This window comes from Scyliorhinus canicula, chromosome 9 (assembly GCF_902713615.1).
Source record: "Scyliorhinus canicula chromosome 9, sScyCan1.1, whole genome shotgun sequence".
Taxonomy (NCBI): domain Eukaryota; kingdom Metazoa; phylum Chordata; class Chondrichthyes; order Carcharhiniformes; family Scyliorhinidae; genus Scyliorhinus; species Scyliorhinus canicula.
In genome coordinates this window covers 139594446-139611964 of record NC_052154.1, presented here as the reverse complement: position 1 = coordinate 139611964, position 17519 = coordinate 139594446, and the positions used below count along the sequence as shown (strand labels likewise).

The 17519-nt window shown below is 42.2% G+C and overlaps 1 protein-coding gene across 2 annotated transcripts in view; it reads right to left on the bottom strand.

The window, feature by feature from the left end:
• Positions 1–17404, bottom strand: part of LOC119971736 — a 106898-nt gene extending 89494 nt beyond the window's left edge. The window contains exons 1-2 of one of the 2 annotated variants that reach the window (XM_038807703.1): positions 15613–17404; positions 9254–9384 (exon numbers count right to left, since the gene is read on the bottom strand). The gene's annotated coding sequence lies outside the window, so the exon portion shown is untranslated. The remainder of the gene's footprint in view (positions 1–9253; positions 9385–15612) is intronic. The other variant, XM_038807704.1, reaches the window with a different exon arrangement.
• Positions 17405–17519: the final 115 nt, after the last annotated feature.

The following is a 17519-nucleotide window of genomic DNA, read 5'->3' as shown; positions in this document are numbered from 1 at the left end:
AAGAAATTGATACAGGCGACCGTCCGCCTCCAAGGCAGTGTAGGGACGGTCAGATTTATGAATGGGGAGCTGGTGGTAAGCGGATTTCAGGTCAATTGTAAAGACCCGGTACTGTGCAATCTGATTGACCATATCAGATATGCGAGGGAGGGGGTACGCGTCGAGCTGCATGTACCGATTGATGGTCTGACTGTAGTCCACGACCATCCTGTGTTTCTCCCCAGTTTTAACCACTACCACCTGGGCTCTCCAGGGACTGTTGCTGGTCTCGATAATACCCTCCCGAAGCAGCCGCTGGACTTCGGACCTGATGAAGGCCTTGTCCTGGGTGCTGTACCGTCTGCTCCTGGTGGCGACGGGCTTGCAATCTGCGGTCAGATTGGCAAAGAGGGAGGGAGGCTCAACCTTGAGGGTTGCAAGGCCGCAAACGGTGAAGGGAGGTAGGGGTCCGCCGAATTTGAGGGTGAAGCTCTGGAGGTTACATTGAAAATCCAGGCCCAGTAAGAGTGACGCGCAGAGGTTGGGGAGAATGTACAGGCGGAAACGGTCAAATTCCACGCCCAGCACAGTGAGTTTAACCAGGCAGTAGCCCCGGATCGGGACAGAGTGGGAACCGGAGGATAGGGAGATCTGCCGGTTGGCGGGATGGACCGCAAGGGAGTAGTGCCTTACCGTGTCCGGGTGAATGAAGCTCTCGGTGTTCCCGGAGTCGATGAGGCAGGTGGTCACGTGGCCGTTGACGAGCACCGTCGTGGAAGAGGGTGCCAGGTTGCGAGGACGGGACTGGTCGAGCGTCACGGAGGCGAGTAGCGGGCGATCGGCCGACGAGTCTGACGAGTCCGACAAGTAGCAGCTAGAGGTACAAGGGCCCTCCAAAAGTCCTCAATCGATTCACCCGGCTGTTGGACGCGAGTAGAGAGTAGAGTCTCGCAAACAGGATGTTCGTCGACTGTGCGTAGTTCTCTTTGAGCAGTTCCATGGCCCGGGCGTAATTAGGCGTCTCGACTTAGCGGAAACACGCTGGAGCTGAGTCTCGTGTAAAGAAGCTGTTGTTTCTGAGCCTCCGAAGGTGGCGGGTCCGCTGAAGAGATGTAGGCCTCGAAAACTGCAAGCCAGTGAACAAAGTCTTTCCTGGCGTGGGGCGACTGCGGATCCAGCTGCAGGCTGTCAGGTTTAAACCCGATGTCCATGGTGTAATGAAAATCTCACTGTAATAAATTGCGGCGCTAACAATTGTACACAAAGACTCAAGTGCAGTACAAGAGAGGCTTTATTACAGCGAGATGCTATTCCTCTGGCGGCAGCTGTAGAATGGCATCTCAGTGAAACTTACGAATATTTATACTGCTCTCTGTGGGCAGAGAAACCTGTAATACAGGTACGGCCATACATCCCCCTACTGCAAGCACACATATATACAGTGGTTAGATCACCACACTTTGACAATCTCTAAAGTTAGGAAAATGAATAATTGAGAGTCGGGGATACTGATTGTATCCAGTGTTTGAGGCCTGCAGATAATGTACCCTTTCTATCTTAATACACCCAGTGTTCGTATACAGCTGAAGAAAACATGGCAACCAGCTCTCAAAGAATTCAGTAGGGTGTTTTGGACATGTCCAAAGCTTGGGGGATTCTGGCAGGGGTTTGCTGACGTTATGTCGGAAGTGAAGGCAGTCCGGAGTCCAGAAGTGGTGATCTTCGGAGTATCAGAAGACCCGGGAGTCCAGGGGGTGAGAGGCCGATGCCTTAGCCTCCCTGGTAGCCCGGGGATGGATATTATTCTCCAGGGGCCCCCCAAAACTGGGGGTGTGGGTGTGTGAACTGGCAGAATTTCTCAGGCTAGAAAAAAATAAAGTTTGACTTGTGGAGGGGTTTGTCCGGAGGTGGCAACCGTTCGACTTCTTCGAGAAAAGGTAAGTTGTCAGCAGTGGGGGAGTGTTCGGTATTTTGTTCCGTTAGTTTTTGCAGCCCTGTTGGCTTGCTTTGTTTTGTGATCATGTTTGTTGTGTTCATATATAAATGCCTCAAAAAAAAATATATTTTTTAAAAGAATTCAGTTGGGAGCTTACCCTCCACTCCTTCTGGCAAACCAATGACCCACACATTTTTCTTCAGGCCTCAGTTCTCCAGATCATCCAAGGTTTCTGACATACCACGTAGCTGGTTTTCTTGCAAGTGGGTCTCAACTGAGGAAGCTACATTGATGAAAGTCTGGATTCTCTTCTCCATTTCATGAAGGCTCTTACTAATATTCTGCAGTTTAATCTCACGAGAACTTGCATTCTGAGCCAACAAGCTGAGGTTATCGTCAAGGACTTATTAACTTAAGCTGCAATGTCTTCAAGTGCTGAAGCAAGAGCCCATTCTAGAATCAAATCGCCTTGTCGAGGCGTCAGCTCCACCAGTTGCTTCTGACTGCTCTCTTTTGTCAATGATTTTCTTAGGATTACTTAGCATTTTGTCACCAATGCGTAGCCAGGGACGTACTTGGAGTATTAACTCCAGGACTAGCTTTATAAATATTAACACTGCAATAAAGATACTGTGAAAATCCCCTAGTCACCACATTCCGGAACCAGTTCAGGTACACGGAGGATGAATTCAGAATATCCATCTGCCTTTAATCCCATCAGTTTATACAATACCATCTCCTTAGTGATATTTATTGCAAAGTTCCTCTGCATTAACTGTGGTTTTTTTTTGGAAATGTATTATCTTTAACAGTGCAGAGGCAAAATATTGGTCCAGTGTCTCTGCCGTCTGTGTTCTCCATCATTACCTCACCAGTATCATCCTCTAGTCTCTTCCTCTTCATATACTTACGGAAGCTTTTGGTATAAGCGTTTATGTTTTCTGATAGTTTCCTTTCATAGTTCATCTTTCGCTTTTGATTTTTAGTAGCTTTTTGCTGAACCTTAAAGTTCTCCCAATCTTCCAGCTTACCACTAGCTTTTACTGTATGGTTAGACCCTAATGTTTGCCTTTATGTCTTCCTTGACTTCCTTTTTTAGCCATTAAATGTTTTTTGCCTTTTACAATTCCTCGTCCTCTCAGGAATATACTGAGAGGTATTTAATGTCTCCCTGAACATCCGCCATTGTTCCTTGACTGTCCTACCTTCAATTATCTGTTCCCAGTCTAATTAAGCCAACTCTTTCCTCTGGCCGATATAACGATCTCTCCCAATGCTAAAACTCTAGTATGGCACTCCGTCTTCTCTCGCTCAACCAGAATTTAAATTTCTAGCATGCTGTGATCGCTCCTTCCAAGATGATCCTGAGCAACAAAACTTATCAACCTTTCTTCATTACATAATATTAAATCTAAAATAGCCTGCTCCCTGATTGGCTCCAAAACATATTGCTCGAAGAAACAATCCTTCATACACTTGATTAGTCCAGTCAAGATACATATTTAAAATCACCCATGATTACCTATGTGCCCTTATCACAAGCTCTCATCATTTCTTGGTTTAGAATATGCTCCACTTTGGAAGTATTGCTCAGGGGTTAGTGAATTACTCCTAACAAGGAGCTTTTGCCCTTGTTTTTTTATTTCAACCCAGATCGATTTAACATTTTGGCCGATAGTGCCAATATCACTTCTTAATACAGCCTTGTTGTCATCTTTAATCAATAAAGCAACTCCACCTCCTGTTCCATGCTATCTTTTCGGAATATCGAGTACCCTTGGACATTCAACTCCCAGTCCTGGTCCCTCTGCAACCATGTTTCAGTAATCCCCACCGTATCATACCCATTTGTCTCGATTTGTGCTTCACATCCTCATCTCCTCCCCCCCGATTTGCAAGTTTAAAGTTCTTGTGACCAATTTATTTATCCTTTCCACGAGAACACTGGTCCCAGATCGATTGAAGTGGAGACCCAACGATACAGATCCCTCCTGTCCCAATATTGATGCCAGTGCCCCATGAAATGGAACTCCTCTTTCCCACACCACTCCCTTAGCCGCGTGTTTACTTCCCTAACTTTCTCATCCCAGTGCCAATTTGCACATAGCTCAGGTAATAATCCAGAGATTATAACCTGTCCTTTAATTTTGTTCCTAGTTCCAGATAATCCTCAAACAGGTCCTCTTTCCTAGTCTTGCCTCTATTGTTTTTCTCAAAGTGGACCACAACTGCATCCTCCCCCTCCCACATCCTTTCAAGCCAGTTAGAGATGTCCCTCACCCAAGCATTGGGCAGGCAACATACCATGCAGGACTCTCGTTCCTGCTTGCAAAGGATGCCGTCAGATCCCCTAATTTTAGAATCCACGACAACTAACATTTTTTTTTGCTCCGCCCACTTGAACGGGCTCCTGTACCATGGTGCTGTGGTCAGCTAACTCATCCTCTATGCAGTCATTTTCCTCAGTCACACAGGGAGCAAGTACCTCATAGCTGTTGGAAAAGGTCAAGCACTGAGGCTCCTCCATTTCTGAATTCAGGATTGTTCTACCTGCCTCACTCGCAGTCACGCCCTGCTGTCCCTGAACACTTGCTGAACTTGAGGTACGTAATCTACTGGGTGTGACCACCTCCTGAAGCAAAGCGTCCAGGTAACTCTCCCCCTCCTGGGTGTGTCATAGCGTCTGAAGCTCCGACACCAGCTCATCAACTCAGAGCTGAAATTCGTCGAGCAACAAACACTTGCTGCAGGTGTAGTCACTACAGCCCGCAATGGGATCTGCCAGCTTCCACATCGTGCAACTACAGCACATTACCTGCCCAGCCATCTTTAGTTAGTTAATTAATTACAAAATTAGTTTTGCAGTCTTTTTTCAAATTTAGCACAGATTTCCGACCAGCCAATCAGGTCACAGCTTTCCTGTGATGTTACTTTTTCAGGTTTTTTTTCAGCTTCAGTGGAATCTCTGATTCTTGCCGCTCCAATGCTCCATCCACCGAGACTGCTTCCGGGAGACCAAATCGCGAATGCCTGGAGGCAAGTTACTGTATTTACTCATTGTTCCGATGTAGTTAGCTGCACTCTTTGTAAACTCCCTACTCCCCTTATGCTCTTGGAGGACAGGCAGGAAATGGAAAGAGCACCTTGCTCCCTCCTCACTGAACTTCTTCAGTCACAAAACCCCCACTCTAGCACTCTAACGCAGCCCAAAGTCAGCACTATAAGATGGCCCACTTTTATACTGTTTGACTCGAGCCTCTGAAAACTGGTTTAAGCCAATTATCTAATTAACAAGTTGTGGCTGCAAGCAGAATGAACTCTATTTCAAGTTGGTCTAAAACCTTTCTTCCAACCCAAACAACAACTTTTAAGATAATTTGTTTAATAAAAGACTCGACTTTAAGATAGAAAATTAACCCTCTATTTAGCACTGTAATGTAGCCCAGCGTCAGCATTCGTGTTCATGCAAGCATGAGCAATGAAAAGATTGTAGGATGAGTAGCACCAGAGTTCACCAAAGGGATGGGATGACCCCCACAACAAGTTTTAAGTTTCCTTTTAAGAGGATATGCCTTTCCCAAATCAGAATATATCTAAGACAGCACTAAGGAGCAAATTATCCAAGATTTTCTTGAGACAGAGAGAAACTTTATTAACCACTAAATCCAGAGGGGAAAAAAATTATTAAAACATGACCTTGTGCATTCATGGAGGCGCACACACACACACACACGAGGAATAAAGCAAATTAGAGTCCAATTTTTAAAAAGGTAGAAGAATATACAGTTAAGTGTCCTTTGGTTGCCCTCGAGATGTGGATTCATACATTCTGGCCGATTTAGATTAGCTGGTTCTTGGATCTGCTCAGATGTGGAGGATTTTGCAATTATTACAAGATCTCAGTTAGCTGGTAGAATTGGCTTCTCAGACCAGGATATATTCTTATTCCAAAAGACAGAGCGAGTGCAGCCTCCACTTGCTTCTCTTGCTGAAAGTTTTCTTGACACCACCTGTCGCATTTGTAATCTTGGTCTAGTGGCTGGCAGGCTTCCCTGTAAATATTTCACTCATTGTGCATGTGCATCTCCAAGAGGCATTAGATGGGTCTGTCTGTGACAGCGATTGTTTCAATATCCAGTACTGTATATTTTTAATGTCTCTTCCTTTGACACTTATGATAGGCATCTAGATTATAGGAAACTTCTTTCTTCACACCCCCATGATTGCGATGTTGGCTTCTCACATTTCATTTGAAAGATGAAAAATTAATTTAAAAAAGAAAGTGCATTGCCTCATAACAGCATATTCATGTGGATCCTGTAAACCAGGTGTCCTGAGAGACAATGGTGCGTGTTCAATACAACTGGAGGATCTTCTTATATGGTCTCTTGAAGTTAAGATAAATATGTTCTTGCTGAAAGGCTGGCTACAAAATGGAAATAATTGAGTATAACAATTTGTGCAGATGAAGTATTTAGTTTACTGTCTACATACAAGATGAAGAAACTATAGCCTGCAGATGAGTAAATAGTATATCACTGCATACTTTGATATAACTACTGGAGGAGCCTGATATTCATATGGTACAGAACCTAACTCTTATAGCCTAGTTAATTCACTAGTGAACCTGTCATTCTCGTGGGTCTCAGGCTTTTCAAATTACTCAAAGATAGTCTTTTGTCCCAGAGTTAATTGGCTTTCGGATAAATATAGGACAGGGGTCAGGAAATAGTTTTTACAGCTATAATTGGTTGCCATGAAAGATGTTTGAAATCTTAACAGTAGATTAATTTGATAAACTGTTGCAGTAATAAGACAGGAAGTCTTTTATTCTGGAAAATTAAACAAATTGTAATCTTAACAATTATTTCACCTGTGATATCAGGAATTGGGAATGCTGCCAACCATTTTGCTTTGTGATATCATGCAGGAAAGCATTCTGAAAGGGCAGCATGGTAGCGCAGTGGTTAGCACTGCTACCTCACCATGAGAGGTCCCAGGTTCGATCCTGGTCCTGGGTCACCATCTGTGTGGAGTTTGCACATTCTCCGTGTCTATGGGTCTCACCACAACCCACAAAGATGTGCAGGGAAGGTGGATGGGCCAGATGAAATTGTCCCTGAATTGGAAAAAATTAATTGGGTACTCTAAATTTATTTTTAAAAAGAAAGCATGATGAATCCATTGAAAAGGGAATTTCTGGACAAAAGATTTGTTCCCCTCGGGCACCTGACCAGCTCTCTGAAGTACAAAATAATTGAGAAAAGAGTGCTTATTGGTTGGTAGAGGCATTGCCATGGAGAAAGCACCAAGGAACAATTAACTGCCAAGCTTTTGTTCAAATTCAGAACAGGCAGGTAGACACTAAATTGGTCAAGGCATTGCCTTTGGCATGGCTGGCTCACAAGCTTTTGTCAAGTTGAAAAAAGGCAATGTGTTGACATGCTCCTTCTGTCTGCAAAAGGACAGAGCCATGTGTGTGTGAATATCTTACTGTAAATTTGTTTTTGTTTTCAGTGTAATTCTTAACAAATCAGGATTGGTTAGCAAATGTTGTCCAATCACAGTTACATCTAATGTGGACACAATGTTGCTGTTTGTGCACAATCAAAACCTCTGGCTTGTCCTGGAAAACTTCAGATCTCTGAAAAAAAAGGGGAGTATCTAATGATAAAAAGGAGGAAAAAAAAAAAAAGAGACACAAAAATACTTAGGTTTGTGTACTACACAGTAGTCAGCATTTACAAAATACCTTTCACTACTTCAGGACTTCCAAAACACTTTACAGCCAATGAAGTACTTTTAAAGCATAGTTACTGTTGTACAAAATGAAACCGCTACCAATTTGCATATATTAAGGTCCTACTAATAGTAATGTGATGAGTAACAGATAAAGGTGTTGGTTGTGATAAGTAACAGATAAGGTGTTGGATGAGGGTTAAATGTTGACCACGACACCAGGGAGAACGCCCCACCTCTTCTTCAAAATGCCATTGGAGGGAAGACCAGCCGAGATTTAATGATCAAGTCTCTGGAGTAAAACCAGAACCCGACTCGGAGGAGAGAGTGATACCATTAACACCAAGGCAGTAAAAGGGATAAAAGACAAGAAACTGCAAAGCATACCAATCCGGCTATGATTATTTTGTTTCACTTGTAGCATGACCCATCAAAGTGGGGTAGGATAATGAGTTCATTATTTGCCTGTCATTAGGTTTTACGAAGAACTATTATTCTGTACAATCACCATGCTATGGAATAAAGCTTCATTGTATTTAATAATAAATTGTTATACATTTGGAGACTGAAGAAATACATACATGTGTGAAAATATGATGATATGGTCCAAATCATTGATGGGACCCTGCTTCTTGCTACTGCGCAAGTACAACAAAGCAAATGAAATCCATAAAAATAAAATATTTAAACCCCTTACAGGAATGACTAAAACTATGAAGAAGAATTATTTATGGTCGACCCATATTTGTACACTTTTTAAGAAGAGCCCCAAGTTCAACTTAAATAGGAGAAAATGTTGGCGATACATGGCAGGCAAATCAGCATCTAAGAAAAAACTATAAATAAATATTTGGATTTTGATATGTTAATTTGAAATTTGCCTCTTCACTTCCTGAAGACACTAAAATCATGAGGTTGATAACATATATAGCTCGAAGAAAAACTCCCAAGGTGCTTCACATCAGCATTATAAAACAGATGACACGGAGGAGGTGGTCAGATGAGAAGCCTTGACAAAGAAGGATTAGCCTACATTTCTTCCCAAATCCCAATATTTCTTTGAACTAGGTGTTTTTTTTTCTAAAAATTCATTGTCCGAAAAATAATCAGGCAGAGTATAAAATGGGCATCCACCTTAAACCACAGGCTCCCAGCAGGCAGATTAGATGGAAATTCAACTCTTCAAGCTAATAAGAGTCTAAATTGTCAAAACATTAGAACTGCAACTAGGCCAAATTTTGACAAAAGTGAGGAAATATATTTTGCACATGCTCCATTCATTAGTGGCCCATGGAAGCTGAAAATACTTATGTAGGACAGGATTCTCCGTTGCTAATTCACCCTGCTACCGCTGCGAGTGAGAATGGAGAATTTGGTGGGCCACTCGCTGGCGGCGGGATTCTCTGCTCCTGCCAATTATCAATGGGATTTCCCAGTGAAAATACTCCACGCCGCTGGGAAATCCACTGGCAGGGTTACTCTGCCAGTTGGACCAGTGATTGGCCAGAGAATCCTGTCCATAATCTCAACTGTGGCTCTGTGTGAGGTAATGTATAATCTTTCATGCATCATGGTCTCCTTGCATCATGCACCACTCACCTACTGTGGCAACAGGATAGTGAGAAGCCTCCTTGGTCTATCAAAGGCCAGAAGTAGCTGTAAAAGAATCTTCCTTTGGATTTTTCTGTCAATATATAGGGAAGCCATTCTCCTAACACCTGAATATACTCCTGCATAGTATACAATAAGACTTTTATTAGAGATGTGCAAAACTCCTGTATATTGCAGGTTATATAAATGACGACATGGTATTACCAAGGCTAACAGTGTTCACTATATTAAAGAATATTGCACTATTACAATTATACATTGTATAGGCCAGCACGGTGGCGCAGTGGTTAGCACTGCTGCTTCAAGGCGCCGAGGTTCCATGTCCGATCCCGGCTCTGGGTCACTGTTCGTGTGGAGTTTGCACATTTTCCTGTGTCTGCGTGGGTTTTGCCCCCACAACCTAAAGATGTGCAGGGTAGGCAAATTGGCCATGCTAAATTGTTTCTTAATTGGAAAAAACTAATTGGGTACTCTAAATTTACAAAAAAAAACAATTGTACACCGTATAAAAATACACTGCCAAACATGCGAAACCATGGTTTGTGTACACTATTCACGTGTATTGTATTTCACTGCTCACAATAGTCTTGCTTTGCATTAGGCAGACCAAATGCAGATGGCATGACCACTTTGTGGAACATGCCCAGTCAATTTGCAAGCATGTTCCAGTGGCTTACCATTCATTCTCCATCTTACTCCCACACTGACTAGTCTGTCCTCAGCCTCCTGCAGTGTTCCAACAAGCTCAAGGAACAGCACTTCATCTTTTGAGTAGGCACTTGGCAGCTTTCCAGGCTAGGAATGTTGTTTTCCTTTCTTGGCTCCTTTTGGTTTTACTCTTATTTTTGATTTGGTCAGCAGATGGATTGGATTTGTTTATTTTCACGTGCACAGAGTAAAGTATTTTTCTGCGAGCAGCTCAAACAGATGATCATCATTCTGCCATCTTTTGTTTCTTTACATGTCCCATTACCACTCCCCTTGGTCCTAGACCACCAACTGTTGCACCAATTAACCTCACCGGTCTCCCTGGATAAAAGCAAATTACTGCAGATGCTGGAATCGGAAACCAAAGAGAAAAGCTGGAAAATCTCAGATGTGGCAGCATCTGTAGGGTAACAACTCATTTGTTCTTGGCTGCTCCTCCTGGCCCCACATCTTTTTCTCTATCCCACCAGGTTTTACAAGGCAGGATGACAACTATAGATACTATTTCAACTCAAGGTGTTGTGTATCGAATGTTGCTAACTCTCCAGCATTGTCCTGGAGTTTCCAGAATTGGAGGAAACTGGGCAAAAATTGGTGTTTCTGGTGCTGAAGTATGTACACTAACTTCTTAAGCCGTTCTGTTGAAAACAAAGCCCTTCCTCCCATTAGCCTGCGGAAGGAACATAGGAACAGCAGTGGGTCATTCAACGCCTTGAGCCTGTCCTGCCATTTAATTAGATCATGGCTGATCTGTTGGCTCACTCCACATTCCTGCCGTTGGCCTATACCTTAATATCTTGGCTTAACTAAAATCCATCTACTTCAGATTTAAAATGAACTGTTCTAGCTTCAACTGCTGTTTGCAGACGAGTTCCAAACCTCCCACACGAGTGAAGAATTGCTCCCCAACATTTCTCCTGAACAGTCTCGCCCTAATTTTTAAGACCATGCCCCCTAGTTTTAATATCTTCAACCAGTGGAAATAGTTTATTTATCTACCCAATCTTTCTCTGTAATATGTTGACTACTTTGATCAGATCACCCCATAACCTAAATTTTAGTGAAAATAAGCCTAATTTGTGTAAACTCTCAACTTCTAGAACTGGTCAAGGAATTATTTTTGTGCAACTATGTTGCACACCCTTCAAGGCCAAACTATCCTTCCCAAGGCGTGGTGCCCAGAACTGCTCACAGTAGTTTGTTCAACTACATCTAATGCCGGACATGGAGTTTTGCAAGCACAAGCTGGTTGGGTACGGTCTGCACCTTGCCCATTGCAAACAGTGGAAAAGACATGCTGATGCCGTTTGATATGATTAGCCAATATTTCGGATACACGGCTGACATACTGAACATCACACTGGTACTGAAATTCATTCACTACATGATCTGTCTGATAGGTTGGCTCGATGGCAGCATCTTGTTAGTGAATACCACTCGTGTTAGAGTGAGAAACAACTAACTTTATCTGGTATTCATTATTTGAGATTATCTTTGGTGTTAAGGTAATCAGAGGCAGTCTAAGCACTTTTCAGGGCCAGAAGTAAGGGCCTTAGCCCATTCATGAGTTTGCGGGATATTCAGCTTGAAATAATCTGGTCAGGGCAGCCAGTCATGATTCATAGAGTCACTACAGTGCAGAAGGCCATTCAGCCCATAGAGTCTGCACTGACTCTCAAGGGTACTCTACCTAGGGTCAGGCCATCACCCTATCTCCTTAACCTAGTAACCCCACCGAATCTCATCTTCTGGACACTAAAGGGGCAATTCATCATGGCCAATCCACCTAAACTGCACATCTTGGGACTGTGGAAGGAAACCGGAGTAGCCAGAGGAAACCCACACAGATGCATGGAGAAAGTGCAAACTCCATGTGGTCACCCGAGACTAGAATTGAACCCGGGTCCCTGCTTCAGCATCAAGCTGAGCAAATGTCTTGGGTTCTATTCACATGGTTGCCGATAAGACCAATCTTCTGGCATGCGGAACTGTAGCCCAATGGGTGCAAAGACAAGCAGGCTCGTGGTAGACAACCCCCTGGCAGATTTCTTAATTATTATAAGTCAAGAAAAGGGAGTTCAGTTAACTGTTTATTTCAAAAGATGAATTTGAGTGCAGGATAGAACCCATTAAGAATGCAAGGAAATTATTATTTGCTGCTACGAATTTAAATATAGCAAAACTATCATCCACACTATCAAGAATATGCAAGGGATAGGAAGTTAGGCGTCATTCCATTGCTGATTCATGCAATGGTGATGGGGGTCTAGATTGCTATAAAGTTAGAGGCTGTATCCAACCAGCCCATGCTTGCAAAAATCCAAAACACTGTCCAATATATTAGATTCAATTTGAGGATTAGGTCAGTGTGCTAAAAATTAGCAGACTGGGAGCTCCATATATTAATACACAGGGCCCTGCTCTTTGCAGTCAGAACACAAGTGATAATCTCAACAGTTGTTTCCCCTGACATTGGTATTCTAGTGACTGTCCTGATGACTGCAAGATAAAAAAAAAGCTCCAACAACAGTTTGACTGTTTTCATCTCAAATTGATCAGTTAAAGTTTGATACACAACTCACTGAAAGTTTTCCAAAAAGAAAATTGAACTGGAGGAAGTGCTCGATATCAAGCCTAAAAATATGCATGCACCTTAAAATTCTTGGTTTTGTAATGGATAAAACAGAACACAGTGGTCTACTTTTTTACAAAACAAAAATCCTTTATAACTATTGCCCACAGTTGGCAAATATTATTGCAATTAGTTTGTTAAAAGTTGGGTCCTTTTCCATTGAATGTCATTGCTCAAATTTAGTTATTTTGGGGGGGGGGGGGGGGGGGGAATAAAAGTCCAGTTTCAATTCATTTTTTTTTTTACATTTTAAACACCAAATAAAGAATGCAAAACATTTGCTTGTGCCTCACAGTGCTGAAGACCCAGGCTCGATCCCGGCCCCAGGTCACTTTGTGGAAGACCCGGGCTCGATCCTAGCCCCAGGTCACTTTGTGGAAGACCCGTCTCGATCCCGGCCCCAGGTCAGTGTGTGGAGTTTGCACATTTTCCCAGTGTCTGCGTGGGTCTCACCACCATAATCCAAAAGGTGTCAAAGATAGATGGATTGGCTGTGCTAAATTACCCCTTATTGGGGAAAAAAGTTGGGTTATCCAAATTAAAAATATGTATTTGATTGTTTAAACCAAATAGCATAAAGAAATTTAACGGGATGGTGACAAATGAATACAAAGACATGGGGCGGGATTTACTGACCACCTGGTGGAGGAGGTGGCGCACTAGCGCCATCGACTGACCCCACCGTTGTCAACGGGATTTCCTGGGCAGCATCCTTCATAGCTGGGAAACTCGTGTGCCAGCATGGGACGGGAATCTCCCACCAGTGTGAACAGCCAGTAAACCACCCCCCCCCCCACCCCCAGCCATGGTAACAGGAAATACGTCAGGCCGCAGGAAGCACATATGGTGTAGATACTAGCATCAACCTGATGGGTCAAATCATGTAATATTTGTGCAAAGTTTAAGAAATATAGTTTGAAGTGACGTGTGTTTTAAATGTTTCAACCAATCCTCGATTAAAAACTAACATTTTGTTAATTCACCTAGTCATGGTCTGATGCAAATTTGACACCCTTACACATGCCAGTCGTGCCATTTTCCCCCATGTGTAATGTTGACAACAGCCTTTTGTGAATTCATCCAGGATGGTGACAGATGGATCTAGCACCAGAACCTTAGGCTGTTAATCCATGTCTGTAAACCACAGACATGTACCCCAAAACTCTACTGCTCAATTTTCTCCAGTTGTACCACAAGAATGAACCTTCTATTCCTGGAATCTCAGAAACAGAGGGTTGGTCAGCTGACTAGCTCAAGACACCACCACTCATTGAAGCACCCCAACATGTGTCTTGACAAGAACTCCGTAGTACAGTCTGGAGAACCGGATGTGGGAACCTCCTGGTCACTGTCCAATTGCACACTCCGTACTCCAGACACCAAATCTCACCCTCCCCTCAATCATCACTCAAATTGCTGCAAATGTACAAACGGCATTTTGAATCCATTATGCCAAACACAACCCATTCAAAGAAATACAGAACCTATGGGGTTAATTTGTCACGGACATTGTTTTAGTTTAAAATATTGCAGCAGTACAGCACGTAATGGAAAGAGATGATTGCCCCTGCACTATGTTTGAAACGCTGACATTAATGATGTCTGTGTCAAGCAATTTTTTTTTGTTCAGAATCTTTTGCACTGAGGGAGCAGAGAAGGCAGGATAATTAAATAAATGATGGGAATTTTACCTTGCATTACAAATGGGCCTCAAATTGTTTATATGCAGCTTTGTAGTAAATCATTTTTCTTCAGCGTATGACAACATTTCATTTTGAACCCTGCCTTAAAAAGGGCTGTTTCTGGTATAGGTTCATCTGCAGTTGCTCTCAAGCTGAAAATGAGCCTCTTGCAGGGAGTTCCCCTTTATTATATTGAAATCATGATTCGAACCAACATTCTTCATGCTATTTACCTGTTCCCCAGGAACTCCCAACACTAGAATTCTGCGATCCTCAGACTTTTCCTTCTACAACATACAGGTTTTGGAAACCCAACTTTTAGAATCACCAAAATCATTTCCTTTTTGACAAGGGTTTAAAAGGAGATCAATTTACATGGTGTATGTATAATTTCACATTGCAGCTAGCTACAGGAAACACCAAATCTTCCAAAACTGCAATAAATAGAGAGTACCAGCATATACAGCCTTAATCAGGGCCTCCAGTTTAAAGCAACAGGTTAGGAGGATGATCGGGTTTATTCTCCTCTTTCAACGCGGGCGGTACCACAACTCAGGCCTAGACTTGTAGTCAGTCGAAAAACAAAATCAGCAAATCATAGTTGCAATTTCCAGAACACAAATGAGAAGGTCATTCAAGGCGTAGTACGGTGGCGTTGTGGTTAAGCACATTCTCCCCCACAGCCAAATGATGAAGGGTTGATGAATTGGTCATGCCAAATTGATCATGATTGGGTACACTAAAATGCTAAATAATAAGGTCATTCAGTTCGACAATGGCTGATCTGTTATCCAACTTGGGGGATTAGTTAGAGATTTTCAGCTATGAAAGTGCTCTCGGTTTCATAACCAAATGATTTCATCTCATCTTGCTCTGGATTTTCCCCCCACCAGAGGAAATAGTTTCTCTGTATCTGGAATCCGGATCTTAAAAAATGTTTTGGAGATCATTCCTCAACCCTCTATCTCACACAAGTCATTGTATGTTCTGGAAAGTTGATGGAAATGGCAATTCTTTACTGTAGTTATTTATACAAATATTAGAACCTTCAAAAAATTACAATTACTTTGACGGAGATATTACTCTACCCACAAGTATTACTTTTGCTGGCATTTTAGTGATATTGGTTACTTTATAGAAGTAATTTCTTTCACTCAAGTGATATATTGATTTTGTTGATTACAAATTAGTTACACCAATAACCACTAACACTGCCTGGAAAACACCCAGGAAAGGATCCATTGCAATCATGTTGACAATCATCATGTCTGCTTCTAGCCCATACAAGCTGGATACAGAAGATGCATGAACAACAACCCACAAACCTGTCTAGAACTGGAATTGTTGCTTGGGGCAGGTGAGGCAATGCATCAGCAGATCATTTTCCATCCAAGATCTCAGTTGAACCAAATTTGGAAGCCTGGAAATGAACCGTGTTCTTGTCGCAGAGGGTGGTGAAAGTAGAGAAGAAAAGAGAAAAAAAAACACTAGAAAGTATTAATACTGAATTTGCGCTGTGATGACTCAAATGATAGTTAACTCAGATTTCTTCCAGCTTTATGACCCTTCACAAATCTGTTTTACTGGTTCCCTGCTCCTTCCATGACACTTATGGACCTCTTACTTCTTCAGCCATTACTAGGCTGGAAAGCCATCAATACATTGATCTCAACAAAGCTTCTCTTCAATAACAATTTTTACAATTAACTATTTTCTATTGTGTCACACATTGTTCTGTTCCCCAAAGAGCACGAGATATGTCACTACTTTCATATGTGAACTGCGTTTTAGAAATTGAATTCTTGGGACAGAATGTGGCTCTCTGAGTAGCACTACTGCCTCACGGCACCAAGGTCCCAGGTTTGATCCCGACTCTGGGTCACTGTCTGTGTGGAGTTTGCACAGTCTCCCAGTGTTTGCGTGGGTTTCGCCCCCACAATCCGAAGATCTGCAGACTAGGTAGATTGGCCACATTAAATGGCCATGTTAAATTGCCCCTTAATTAGAAAAAATTAATTGGGTACCAAAAAAATGGAATTCACAAAACTTACAATAGGAAACAAGAGTTTAATGAGGCAACATTGGGAATGATTCATGGAATTGCTCCCATTAGCAAAAGGATTACAATGTTTCCATACTTAGTAAAGTGAGAAGAAAATAATGGTTTTATTAATCGGGAAGGCTAGAACCAGAAGCAATCTGTCCATTCTCTCCCCTACAGGACAAGGCTGACAGGCAAACAATTAAATAGGATTTCACATCCTTAGTTGTGGAAAATTAGCAGCTGTAATCACTGTCTCCACCATGTGGCATATAGTGGCAAAGAAAGATCAAGATAAACCAACATTTCTATAATCTACCAGTTAATATCGGCAGCAGGGTTGCTGTGGTTAGCACTGTTGCTTCACAGCACCAGGGTCCCAGGTTTGATTCCCGGCTTGTGTCACTGTCTGTGCAGAGTCTGCACGTTCTCAGTGGGTTTCCTCCCACAAGTCCCAAAAGACTGGTTAGGTGATTTGGACATTGATGAATTCTCCTCTTTGTACCTGAACATGTGCTGGAATGTGACGACTAGGGGCTTTTCACAGTAATCTGATTGTAGCGTTAAAGTAAGTCTACTGGTGATAATAAAAAAGATTTTAAAATAGCTGTAGAAATTTGAGAATTCATTAAAAACAGTTTCAATTTCTAAGAAATTCTATTGCATCAAACACCTGCCTGGTGCATCAAACACCTGCCTGGTGCAATTTTGACACCAACTTTTTACCATCTTGCTCAATCCTGCCCACAACTTCATAAATCAGTTAACAGCTTGCTCAGACTTTTATTCCCAACCAAATAATAAAGTGGTATTCAATTAACAATTTCCATCCAACCATATTACACTTTTCCATGCTAATTAGGTTACCTCATTATTTTCAATTTTTGCCATGAGTGCAGGCTGAACTTCCCACAAAACAAATTCCTGATTCCTTCGATTTATATAGCAACATCCCACAAAACAAATTCCTGATTTCTCCCCTTTATAATAGCAACATCCTTATGATGGGTAACCAGATTATCTTCAAAATGAGATCAATTACCACCTTACATGCAAATAATAGTTTAGTTTGCGATTTACACAATACTCTTTCTAGCTAATGCAACCCCATACCTTATTGATTGTTTACTAGGGCCAATGTTATCTATAGGTATTTTGGTTCCAATCACTCATGTTTAATGTGTATAAAAA